An 11756-nucleotide genomic window follows, 5' to 3' on the forward strand; every position below is an offset into this window, starting at 1 on the left:
AAAGTATATAAATAAAAAACAAAACAACTTCTGTACAATTGTGACGTTTCTACATATTTAAAAGTATTGAACCGTCTAATTGCAATGGTCTCTTTGCACATACAGATACCAAATGCATGCATCAGGCACTGACTCAGATTAATTTTAAGAACATCTATTGCTCCATAACAATATCCATGCCATCAGCACAATACCATTGAACAATATTGCTAGACTGTATGTACTTTCTGACTGCAGCTGGCAGAATTCATTTACAGTAAAACTGCGATCACTCGAGCACACCGCGGCCCGAGCTAAAACCTCGAGTTTCGATCCAGCGTCAGCATATTTTATATGAAAATAGAAGCAATAATGGTCGGGACTGAGCTTCAACCTCGACTGACCGCCAGTTCCCGAACGACCGCCGGTTCGAATGACCGCAGTTTTACTGAAGTACTGTTAATTTTTGTTTAAAGTTTTGCATACATGTAACCAAATCTTAGTTGCACTAACAACCAAAACGAATTAGTATCTAAAACAGTAAAACATTACCTAGCTTCCAAGTAATGGGTTTTGCAAATATCCTGGATGACGATTGGCTGTATGTCTTATATATATAGTAAGTGACACATATTTTGCACATATTTTGCATGAACTCTTCAATTATCATATAAAATTACTAAAGAGTCGAATGTTTTTGTTTTTTAATTTTCAATTTGAATAAATAAATATTCATTAAATGTAAGGTATAATATAAAAAGAAATAAAAAAAAATCACTAGATGATTTAATCACTTTTATATTACTGCTACTGACTGTTCAACGCACATTCTTTAAAGTTTTAAACGATAAAAGTCAAATCTGGTTTCCTCCGACTGCGTATAGTTATATATTGTGTTCATGTTGAACGTACCGTAGATGAACGTGATTTTTAACTATAATGAGGTGGTACGCTTGAGTGTGTATACGCACATATTTTGTGACGCAATATTAAACACATAAATTTTAAAACGTTTAAGCATCAGACATGAAGTTAGAAAGAAAACGATAATCTCATTTCATTGCACGCACACACACACACACACACACACACACACACACGCACACACGCACCCCCCCCCCCACACACACACACATAAATATATAAATATAAGTTCCAATTAAATAGCATTATAAATTCAAAGGCAAAATGTTAAAATAATTCTTATAAAGTGTACCATAGCTATATGATTCAGCACATTCAAAACCATCCCATTGCTTGAGAATTGATTGTAACTCGTAATTGTCAGTCAAATTCATCCATAACGTTTGTTAGCATTATTTTTGTCCAAGATTGATACGCGCCAAACTTTAATCAAACTTTTAAGAAATGTGATACACTTTAATATAATGGTATGAATTCCAGGAGTTTGACGGCATCTTTCATTTTTTCCTTATTTCAAAAACGTACATTTTTTTAATCCGGCTGACCGTAAGTGGTAAATATAGAGAAAAACAATGGGCTTACGGTGAACGTCTTAATCGTCAGAGAATACCTCTATCTTGCAGGCATCGCTGTGTAGGTATAAAACATAATTTATTATAAGAAATGTAATCAAACGTAAGTATTATACTGTAAAACAGGTTTCATAGTTATTATGACGTATGTATATAATTGTTTTATAGCCGAGAGGTACTAGACACCAGATGAAACAACTGCAGAAAAAAAAGAAAATTCTCAAAAGCTGAGATAAAATTTATATAGTTGTGAATGACGCAGTGAATCGCACTTACTGATATATCACATCTCCTAATTACGACACATCTATCTTTCGCATTTTTTGCGTATTAACATCGGTGATGAATATGATCGACGGAACAGTCTGAAAGAGATTAAAAACTGCTGATAATGACAGCGAGTTGGATTAAACGCTTCTTGACAGGTTAATGTGTTGAACGATTACGATGTTGTAGGATAAAAAAAAAACATTCCGCGCTATTTTAAAACGGGGAAACCATTCCGCGCTAATTTTGAACGGGAAAACTCCTCTGAGACGGCGTGGGTCGACATGATTGTTGCATTTATTCTTTAAAAGATGTAAATTGATGCACATGCTAGCTCGTATAGACAATTCAAGGCTTTTTATAGGAAATTCTGTATTTGCCGATTTAGGGACCAGATGGTATCCCTTTAAGCTCCCTTTATGTAGCAAGATTTGTAAGATTTGCCCCCCCCCCCCCTCCCCCGGCTTCAAGTGTATTGTTTTAGACTGAGATTAAATAACAATATAGAATATTTACTCACCATTTTTATAAACCCTTTCTATTTTACTTTTATGTGGAAAAGTTGCTCAGAATTTATTTGAGTTTACGCTGGTACACGTTATTATAAGTTAGATGACTTGAAGTATATTCTTAATGATTAAGAATGGGCAGAGTGAGAGAAGCATTATTAAGTCTACTACCTAAAAATTGCCTGTCTGCAGTTCTATTGGCGGAAATTGTAGGCTGTAAAATGTAGCTAGAAAGTCGGCCATTTTTCGCTGTTGTTTAAGGTCAATCGAGACGTTTGTCATATTTTCGTAGACGGTTACATCAGATAGCTTGTGAAGTTTCGTTTGGTTTCACTCAGAAGTTTTTTAGGAGATGTGTTTTAAAGCAAAACTGAAAGTCAGACATTTTGATGTTGTTGTTGGAATATTTTAACGTCTTGCTGCAATGTTATAGGTGACCCTATGAAGTTTTCTGTGAAGTTTCAGTGAATTTGACATGAGGGTTTTAGAGAAGATGTCTTTAAAGCAATTGTTGACGGACGGACTCCGGAAGTAGAACACTCCTCGATGTGTGCTAAAAAGCTCACCGAAAAATATCAATACCTCTCCAATCACATAGGATATTCCTCCATTTCAATACAGGGAGAAAATGGTTAACCGTAGTGAAACATTGCCAATAGATATAAAAAAAAATTGTCACCGTGACATGATAAACATAACTTATGTAATTCAAACATTTGAACAATGAGATATTACCAGATAATCAACCGTGTGTATATTCGTCCATACGCGCATTCTATGCTCGGTTCGATCATCTGTCGTCCGTCCGTACGTATACAATCATCGGTCCGAATACTGACATGGGTTAAGCAAGACAATCCATTCCGATAGATGCGGTAGGGACGGTTCACCACCCTTGTGTTCGTTTGTTCGTATATCCATTTATATTACCACCGTTTCTACTTTTGTATTAGTGCACAAGAAAAAAAATATAATTAGCATTTAAATAGAGAGAAAAATAAGAAATTTACCATATATTAACTTTTACAAGTAGCTTACAAAATACTTAAAATAAACATCCGTGTTTAACTTTTCTTTCAGGCTACTTCTGTGAGGAGTCTGAAGATGTTTCAATTGGCAACTTATGGGATATTGTATTGGACCGATGATTTTCACTTTCATGGCATAGCTTGCGTGCCTTAAAACTGCAGATAACAAATACTTAAAACAAGAATCGATAGAGCGCAACTGCTGTGGAATAATTCAGAAACTTGATCTGAGATTTCGGAACATTTATCACGCTATTGCTTGTGCAATCTTAGATGTAAATTTATTCGAAGCTTTCTCGTAACAAAATAGTTGAATTGCATATCATTTTCGAAATGTAAGCTTTGATGATATCTTCGAATATCAAGTAAATGTATTGTATACAGTCCAATTATTCCACAACTGATTTTGATAATCAAACCAAAGACAATGATGGTGGTGGTGATGGAACTCGTGTTGTTGTTGGCGATGCTGCTGCTGCTGATTATGATGAGACTGCTGCTTCTACTGCTGAAGATAATTATGACGACGACGACGACGATGATGATGATGATGGTGGTGGTGGTGGTGATGATGACGACGACGACGACGACGACGATGATGATGATGATGATGAAGCAATGTCATTTCCGAATATATGTTGATAAGAGTAGATAAGAGAATTTTTATTTCAAGTCGGTTTTGATAAACATTATTACACTAGCTAATAGCTTTTTCCGACCAGTGACATTAGCCCGGGGGCAATATGTTGCAGACATTTCTGTAGAAAGCAACGGCTGGTTGTGTGACATTGAGAAATGTGTTTCTCAGCTAAAGCCAGCATGATTTGGCTAAGTGCTGTCATAAAGACATGAGGGACAGAAATCAATAGTCAGGCTTCTTAGAAAGATATATCTGTATTTGCTTTAGACGCAATCATTCTTTAACACGATGATTTATGTCACCGTATCATCGTGTACCGCGTAACTTTCTCGGAAAACAATGGAGTTTAATCAAAGGTTACAGACCAGTGTATTAATATTATTTAAAAACGGGCCAGGGTTGTCCCTAATTAGTAATCTAATTTCCAATTAATGACTAGATAACTGGAACATCAATATACACAGGGTGATCTATTAAAATAAATTAATAACGAAAGGCAAACAATGCTTGACATATGCGGAAAAAAGTTTATGTTCATTACTTGAAGACATACAACACCTTAAAAGGACTAGACACCCGATGATACCATTGCAAGGGAAAAAAAGAAAATATTTATAAGTCAAAACTTACATAAAATTGATATCGTTGTGTACAACGCATTGAATCCTACTTTATACTGATGTATCCCATCGTAGACGACAACTGTATCTTTCGTAGTTTTTGCGTATTTTTCCAAATCGAAATTTACTGGGTGTGTCTACCACGTAAATCCCAGTTATGATTAAAAAACCGTCAGTATATCTATCTGTTCTAACCAGGTGACTTTAACCTGCCTAATATACACTGGGAAACCAATATGCCCTGTTTTCGAGTGTGTGAACACAGTTAAGACAGCGTCAAAATATTCGTTAAATAATAAAATTATGTAAAATGATGTATTTAATACTATCATTGGCATCACACTACCTCATATTAACAATCCAAGACTTGTTTTGCGGAAATACTATATTTTTGGGGACCAGCTGGTGTCTAGTCCCTTTAATTGATTGTTACTCGGTATTTCAACCATCTATTTTTATGCTGTACCATGTACTTTCCGGACGTATAATCTCCACCTGATTTTTACAGTTCCGATATGCGAGTTCATGTATAGTTCATGTATAGTTCATGTATAGACGAAAACAAAGGAAACCCTCTCAAACATCAGGTACAAAGTTAATATATACAACACCTCCCTCATTAATTGTTAATCAGTATTTCAGCACCGTCTGAACAATGACTGAACCTACTATCCAGTATACATGTATAATAACAGACATTACTAACATCAATAGAACTACCGGCCGGACAGGCAATGTGGCAGATGTGCTTAAAGTAACACTCTTATTCAAATCAATACACACATATGTTTCACAAACATAATTTTTGAGTAATAAACCTTAAACTACTGACTGAATAATGCATTTATGGAAAATATTAATTACTGATATCAAGATTGTAACCGTGTTTTAAAGCTGCACTCTCACAGATTTACCGTTTTGACAACTTTAATTTTCGAGCGGAAATATGAAAATCTGCGATCTGATCATTTGTCAGCAGTTTTATATCACTGGTTTGAAGATATTTACTCAAACATTTGCTCATTCCATGACAAAAAATTAAAAAAAAAGTTGTCAAAACGGTAAATCTGTGAAAGTGCAGCTTTAAAAGCTGAAAACGCAAACATATTAAATGGTTGGTTAATGCTAAAAGATTAACTGCGATATACACTAGGTAGAAATACCGTGTTTTCTGCATCTTGCTTTTAAATTAAACTCGGTTTCCTTAATAAAAACCATTGTTTGCGACCTATTTCATCGAATTGGTATCTTTTAACAATGTTATCAATCGTGGTAAATCTTATTTGGGAGTAAGAGTGTATATTTAAGAATATTGATTTTGGACAAAGGTTTGTTCTTGCAAACTGTGATGTTTTTCTTACCCTTTATTGACCCATACACATAAATTAAAACGTTAATGCTGCCATTAAATATTTGATGAAGTTGTGCCATTTGCGGCGCATACATAATTGTTTTATGGTGCACATTTCATCCATTAAGAATCCAATTGAATTGAAATTGAGGTAATAGACAATTTCCCATTTTGACGGGCCAACGGCACTTAGTCTACAAATGAAGTTAAATATTTCATAGAACTCCACATGGTGTGATCAATCGCTTTTCGAACAAAAGAAAGCCGATGTATCCAGCGAATATGTGAAAATGCTGACATTATATGTTTTTGCAAAATGTCGCCTTAAAATTCGTAACAGCGACATAATACAAGTCGACAAGACTTCCTATAATCATGTAGGTATGGGAGATTATATCGTAAAAACTGGTGATCATGTACGTATGAATATATGTATTCTGATAGTGTGATCATTAACGTATGAATATGTGTATTTTGATGGTGTGATCATGTACGTATGAATATGTGTATTTTGATGGTGTGATCATTAACGTATGAATATGTGTATTTTGATGGTGTGATCATTAACGTATGAATATGTGTATTTTGATGGTGTGATCAATAACGTATGAATATGTGTATTTTGATGGTGTGATCATGTACGTATGCATATGTGTATTTTGATGGTGTGATCATGTACGTATGCATATGTGTATTTTGATGGTGTGATCATGTACGTATGAATATGTGTATTTTGATGGTGTGATCATGTACGTATGCATATGTGTATTTTGATGATGTGATCATGTACGTATGAATATGTGTATTTTGATGGTGTGATCATGCACGTATGAATATGTGTATTTTGATGGTGTGATCATGTACGTATGAATATGTGTATTTTGATGATGTGATCATGTACGTATGAATATGTGTATTTTGATGATGTGACCATGTACGTATGAATATGTGTATTCTGATGATGTGATCATGTACGTATGAATATGTGTATTCTGATGATGTGACCATGTGCGTATGAATATTTGTATTTTGATGGTGTGATCATGTGCGTATGAATATTTGTATTTTGATGGTGTGACCATTAACGTATGAATATGTGTATTTTGATGGTGTGGTCATGTGCGTATGAATATGTGTATTATGATGGTGTGATCATGTACGTATGAATATTTGTATTTTGATGGTGTGACCATTAACGTATGAATATGTGTATTTTGATGGTGTGACCATTAACGTATGCATATGTGTATTTTGATGATGTGACCATGTGCGTATGAATATGTGTATTTTGATGGTGTGATCATGTACGTATGAATATGTGTATTATGATGGTGTGATCATGTACGTATGAATATTTGTATTGTGATGGTGTGACCATGTGCGTATGAATATGTGTATTCTGATGATGTGATCATGTGCGTATGAATATGTGTATTATGATGGTGTGACCATGTACGTATGAATATGTGTATTCTGATGATGTGATCATGTGCGTATGAATATGTGTATTATGATGGTGTGACCATGTACGTATGAATATGTGTATTATGATGGTGTGACCATGTTCGTATGAATATGTGTATTTTGATGATGTGATCATGTGCGTATGAATATGTGTATTTTGATGGTGTGACCATGTACGTATGAATATGTGTATTATGATGGTGTGACCATGTACGTATGAATATTTGTATTATGATGGTGTGATCATGTACGTATGAATATGTGTATTCTGATGATGTGAGCATGTACGTTTAAATATTTGTATTCTGATGACGTGATCATGAACGTATGGATATGTGTATTCTGATGGTGTGATTATGAACGTACAGATGAGAATATACTGTTGATCAGATCACACGGAGGAGTATATCGTGTGTACTAAAATTGTGATTATTTTGAATGTTCACAAGAATGAACACAAGTTCATATCAACTAGATACGACGACAAACTTTTAAAAAAGTTTAACTGTTGACAAAGGAATTAAGTCGACATAGAATGTTCAACTGTTTGTTTCAAAACAAATGACTTCAATATGTCGACTTAACTGGTGAAAAAGTCGACATTTTTGTCAACTTGTCCAAATATATCTCTTTAAGTCGACATAAACACCGTCGACATGACTATATGATCACATCAACAGAATATACGATATACAATTATATGATAGCCTATATAATTATGCTCCCGTAATTATTCAAATTTAACGCTATTGTAAAACGTACTTACATGTAATTCATTTATACCAACTTTCACAGCATTGTTTACATGATAATAAGCATAAATAGAATGTATGAACTGAACCGATAAATTCCGTGCCAAGTTAAACGTTAAACTACGTCAAACGTAATAAATTGTTAAATTTGAAGTTAAACGAATACGTGTGCTTGTAGTTTGCTCTAAAAAGTAATAAATACTGTGGGAAAAAAACTGACATCATGCTGTATGATAGATTACAATTCTGAATGCATTATGATATCAGAGAAGTTAAAATATCTTACCTTTCACCATTCATAGAAGTGATTTTCACAACACTGTTTCTACAAGAATATAGAGGTATGTGTGTCTGTATACATCCGGTTTATTCGTACTGGGCTTATCGTATTAGATCTCCATCAACGCTGGCAGATATATTGCTCATACAATCTGACAATCGCTCATTCCATCTTGTATCAACACTGTAGCCCTTGCCAGGAAATGTATATCGATAGCATGGTGCCTGCTGTATCGTACATTTCTTAACGGCCTTAATTCGCCGTATATAATCACCAATGTATATTATACTGTAGCAGATGCTAGTGAAACCAAAAGGAACAACCTTTAATAATATTTAAGTCCTTACACAGCAGGAATGCAAGCGAATTTTCTCAAGCTGTTTAGTGCTAAAACGTCGCATTTCTCTGCAGACTCGTTGCTATAGTTCTATCGATTTGCATTGCGTGATAACTAAAAGCAGCTGTGGTAGTCACCTTTCGCCAGGTTATACTAAATTACATTAGTGAGATTGGCCGGTAGCTCCCTTGACTCTGACATGGCTACTCTGTCATGTGTGTTATCAAATGAGAAGAAAGGAAGAGGGGCTGGGGTGTAAGATGCATGAAAATAGAGGGAGGGTTGGGAAAGAGATGATGAGAGGGGTCAGAAGGGGCGAAGAGAGAGGGGGGAGAGAGAGGGGGGGGGGGGGGTAGAAAGGGAGAGTGAGAAGTGAAAAAGAGAGGAAAATTGGTTCAGGGAGAGCACTATTAATTTTGATAACCATAAAGAGAGCCGATTTTTCTACCTTGTGTACCCTTTGTGTAGGAGTGAGGTTAGGGAAAGCAGTAGAGAAGAGTGAAGGTGAGGCAAGAGCCTGTGATGTAAAGGTTATAGAAGAGATAAAAGAAGGAAGGAAGAGTGTTGAGAGTGAGAGATGGGTGGAGGAAGAGAGAGACCTAGATGAAGAAAACAACAACATTTGATTGGACAGTTTTCGCATCATTCGCGACCGAATATGGATGTAAGTTACCGGGTGGCTTTAAGAGCCAGGGGAAACAGAAGCGAAGACAGATCTCCACACATAGGAGCAGTTGCTCTAAGAAAGCCAAAATACAACATTATCCAAGATTTGATACAAGAAGTGTTTATTATTTGTCATCATACACAGAAATGGGGGTCAAATGACAGATATCTGTAAGAATGTAGGTGACAGTATCTTTCAGGGACTACACATAATAAAAAGTGAACATTTTATAAAACTCTTGTTAGATAAGCGCATGATAATAAACTTGTAAGCAAAATTAATAAGCACAAACCTTCATTTGAATGCGGAAACAATGTTTAATATATGACGAGACATCCAACACTTAATCCAATTTTATTGTTGTAAATTTTTGCAAAAGGTTTATTGCATTCAAGAATTTCAAGGGTTTCCGCGTAAGCTTGTGCATCTAAACCCTTGAAGACAAGTGCAGTTATGTGCTCAAAATACGGCAAGAAAATATTACGTTTCGTAGGCCCCGCATAGTTCGCGTTTATGTAAACATACATTCCTACCGCTCCATTTTTAACATGTGTTTGCGTATAATATGTTTTTTTAGCAAAAACATTTTTTAAAGTATGTTGTTATGCGCTAGCAATAGACAAAAAATATTGGGCACTCATTTCAGATATTGTATATCAAAGTTTAGTATATATACAGTGTATATTTTATCCATTTTTTTACACTTTCAAATGATAGCACAATATCAAGTTCAGTTACAAAACAACAGAACTTTCTTAGCTAAAAATATGTGCACAGCAAACAACATGTCCCTTAAACAGGGATAATTCTTTGTTAGATTTTCAATGAGAGATTTGCTCCCATTTGTCTAAAATTGGTGACAGTGAGATTTTTTTATACATGGATAACACAGTGATAAAACAATGCATAACCGTAACTTTTTTCATTGTTTCATGAATATCAATTTATTTGCAAATTTATAATATATAGATATATAGATATAATATATACACTTGTTTGACTAGAAGAAATTCATTCATACTCGTTATACTTGAGCAAATAATAGGATTTAGCCATTCTTGCTGAAATGTGCATTGACTTTTCTTTAGGCTTTTCTAATGTTGTTTTCATCTGAACCTGGTATTTTATATTCGTAAAGTCGTAAACAAAATTATTCCGGGTCGCAAAAACGCTTGAAAACAATTAGACTAAGTGCGTGGACGATATCGATCAAAACATTCGATAAGACAAATGCATTCAATGTAGGGGAGGCAATTCGTGAGATATTCAATAAATATAAACAAGAAGCTGTCTGCGACTACGATGCTTTATTTTGTAAAACAACAAAAAGGAAAAGGCACAAAATACACAAACTGCGATCAAGCGCGAGGATATCTCGCATTTATGTGATTTGGATGCGATTTGAGCGATTTTTATGCGAGAAATCGCGGATATCGCTTACTAGAATTATCCCTGCTTAAAGAGTTTTCAGTAAAATCCTCTCTGGAAACCGACTGCTAGTCTAAGAAAACGAATGGCACATGTATAACAAAGGGAAATCACTGTGTTATCATATTGCATAATATTTGCATTGAAAGTATATTCAATCTAGCATTTTGATTAAATAAACATGATCTTTAATAAATGCCACATTTCACATCTCTTTCCTTTTAAATAAATAACTCCGACAGTATGATGCTGAATTTGATTTGAATGTTAGCAATTTTCAGAATATCCATCATCTGTTTATATTCTTAAACTTTTTACCCTTAAAATTTCAAAATTTCAGCGTCACCAATAGTTCAATACTTCAGGTATGTTATATGGCATAAATATTTATTATCATATATTAGATTATAAGATACAGTTATTCTGATATGTTAATGCTGTAATAATGATATTTGACAAATTCATGGGTTGAGTCTGATATGAAGACTCAAAAAAGCAAAATCTTAATTTTGTTGTAATATTATTTAATGCTATTACAGGAGCAAACATGGTTACAGTTATGCGTCTGTCACAAATAATATGTGCTACTATCAGGCACCCGTCTTCTGTCAATATTAGTTATATTATACTATATACTTAATAATCTATGATTGCACAATAATTAATATGTCGCTGTTGCTCATAACGTTATTTTTTTGCTTGTAGGTTACAGGTCGTTCCTTCCGCTTTACATGTATGACGGCGATAAAAGGCGGCAGGATTTGCAACACGAAAGTTGAGAGCGGGCTCATCAGCACCGGCTAAAAACCTACCTGCAATCAACAATGACCAAGGAAAGACTGAACTATTTGATGATCCTCCGTGTTCACAAGGTGACCACTGACATTATGAACTTAGAGACTGTGGCAAATGAATTTGTCAGTGGTATGGAACACCGA

The 11756-nt window shown here is 34.7% G+C and overlaps 1 protein-coding gene and 1 long non-coding RNA gene across 6 annotated transcripts in view; one reads left to right on the top strand and one right to left on the bottom strand.

Moving 5' to 3' along the window:
* The window catches only part of LOC128211246 (alpha-mannosidase 2x-like), a 28829-nt gene extending 19007 nt beyond the window's left edge, over positions 1–9822 (bottom strand). The window contains exons 1-2 of one of the 5 annotated variants that reach the window (XM_052915802.1): positions 9683–9704; positions 8393–8431 (exon numbers count right to left, since the gene is read on the bottom strand). The gene's annotated coding sequence lies outside the window, so the exon portion shown is untranslated. Of the gene's footprint in view, positions 1–2986; positions 3268–8120; positions 8214–8392; positions 8720–9682 lie in introns of those variants that run through there. The other 4 variants (XM_052915800.1, XM_052915801.1, XM_052915804.1 and 1 more) reach the window with 4 other exon arrangements.
* Positions 8312–11756, top strand: LOC128211249 (uncharacterized). The gene is made up of 3 exons (XR_008257247.1): positions 8312–8447; positions 11159–11183; positions 11524–11756. It is a non-coding gene; the product is annotated as an uncharacterized LOC128211249 (long non-coding RNA).

Source organism: Mya arenaria, chromosome 12, assembly GCF_026914265.1.
Source record: "Mya arenaria isolate MELC-2E11 chromosome 12, ASM2691426v1".
Lineage (NCBI taxonomy): Eukaryota > Metazoa > Mollusca > Bivalvia > Myida > Myidae > Mya > Mya arenaria.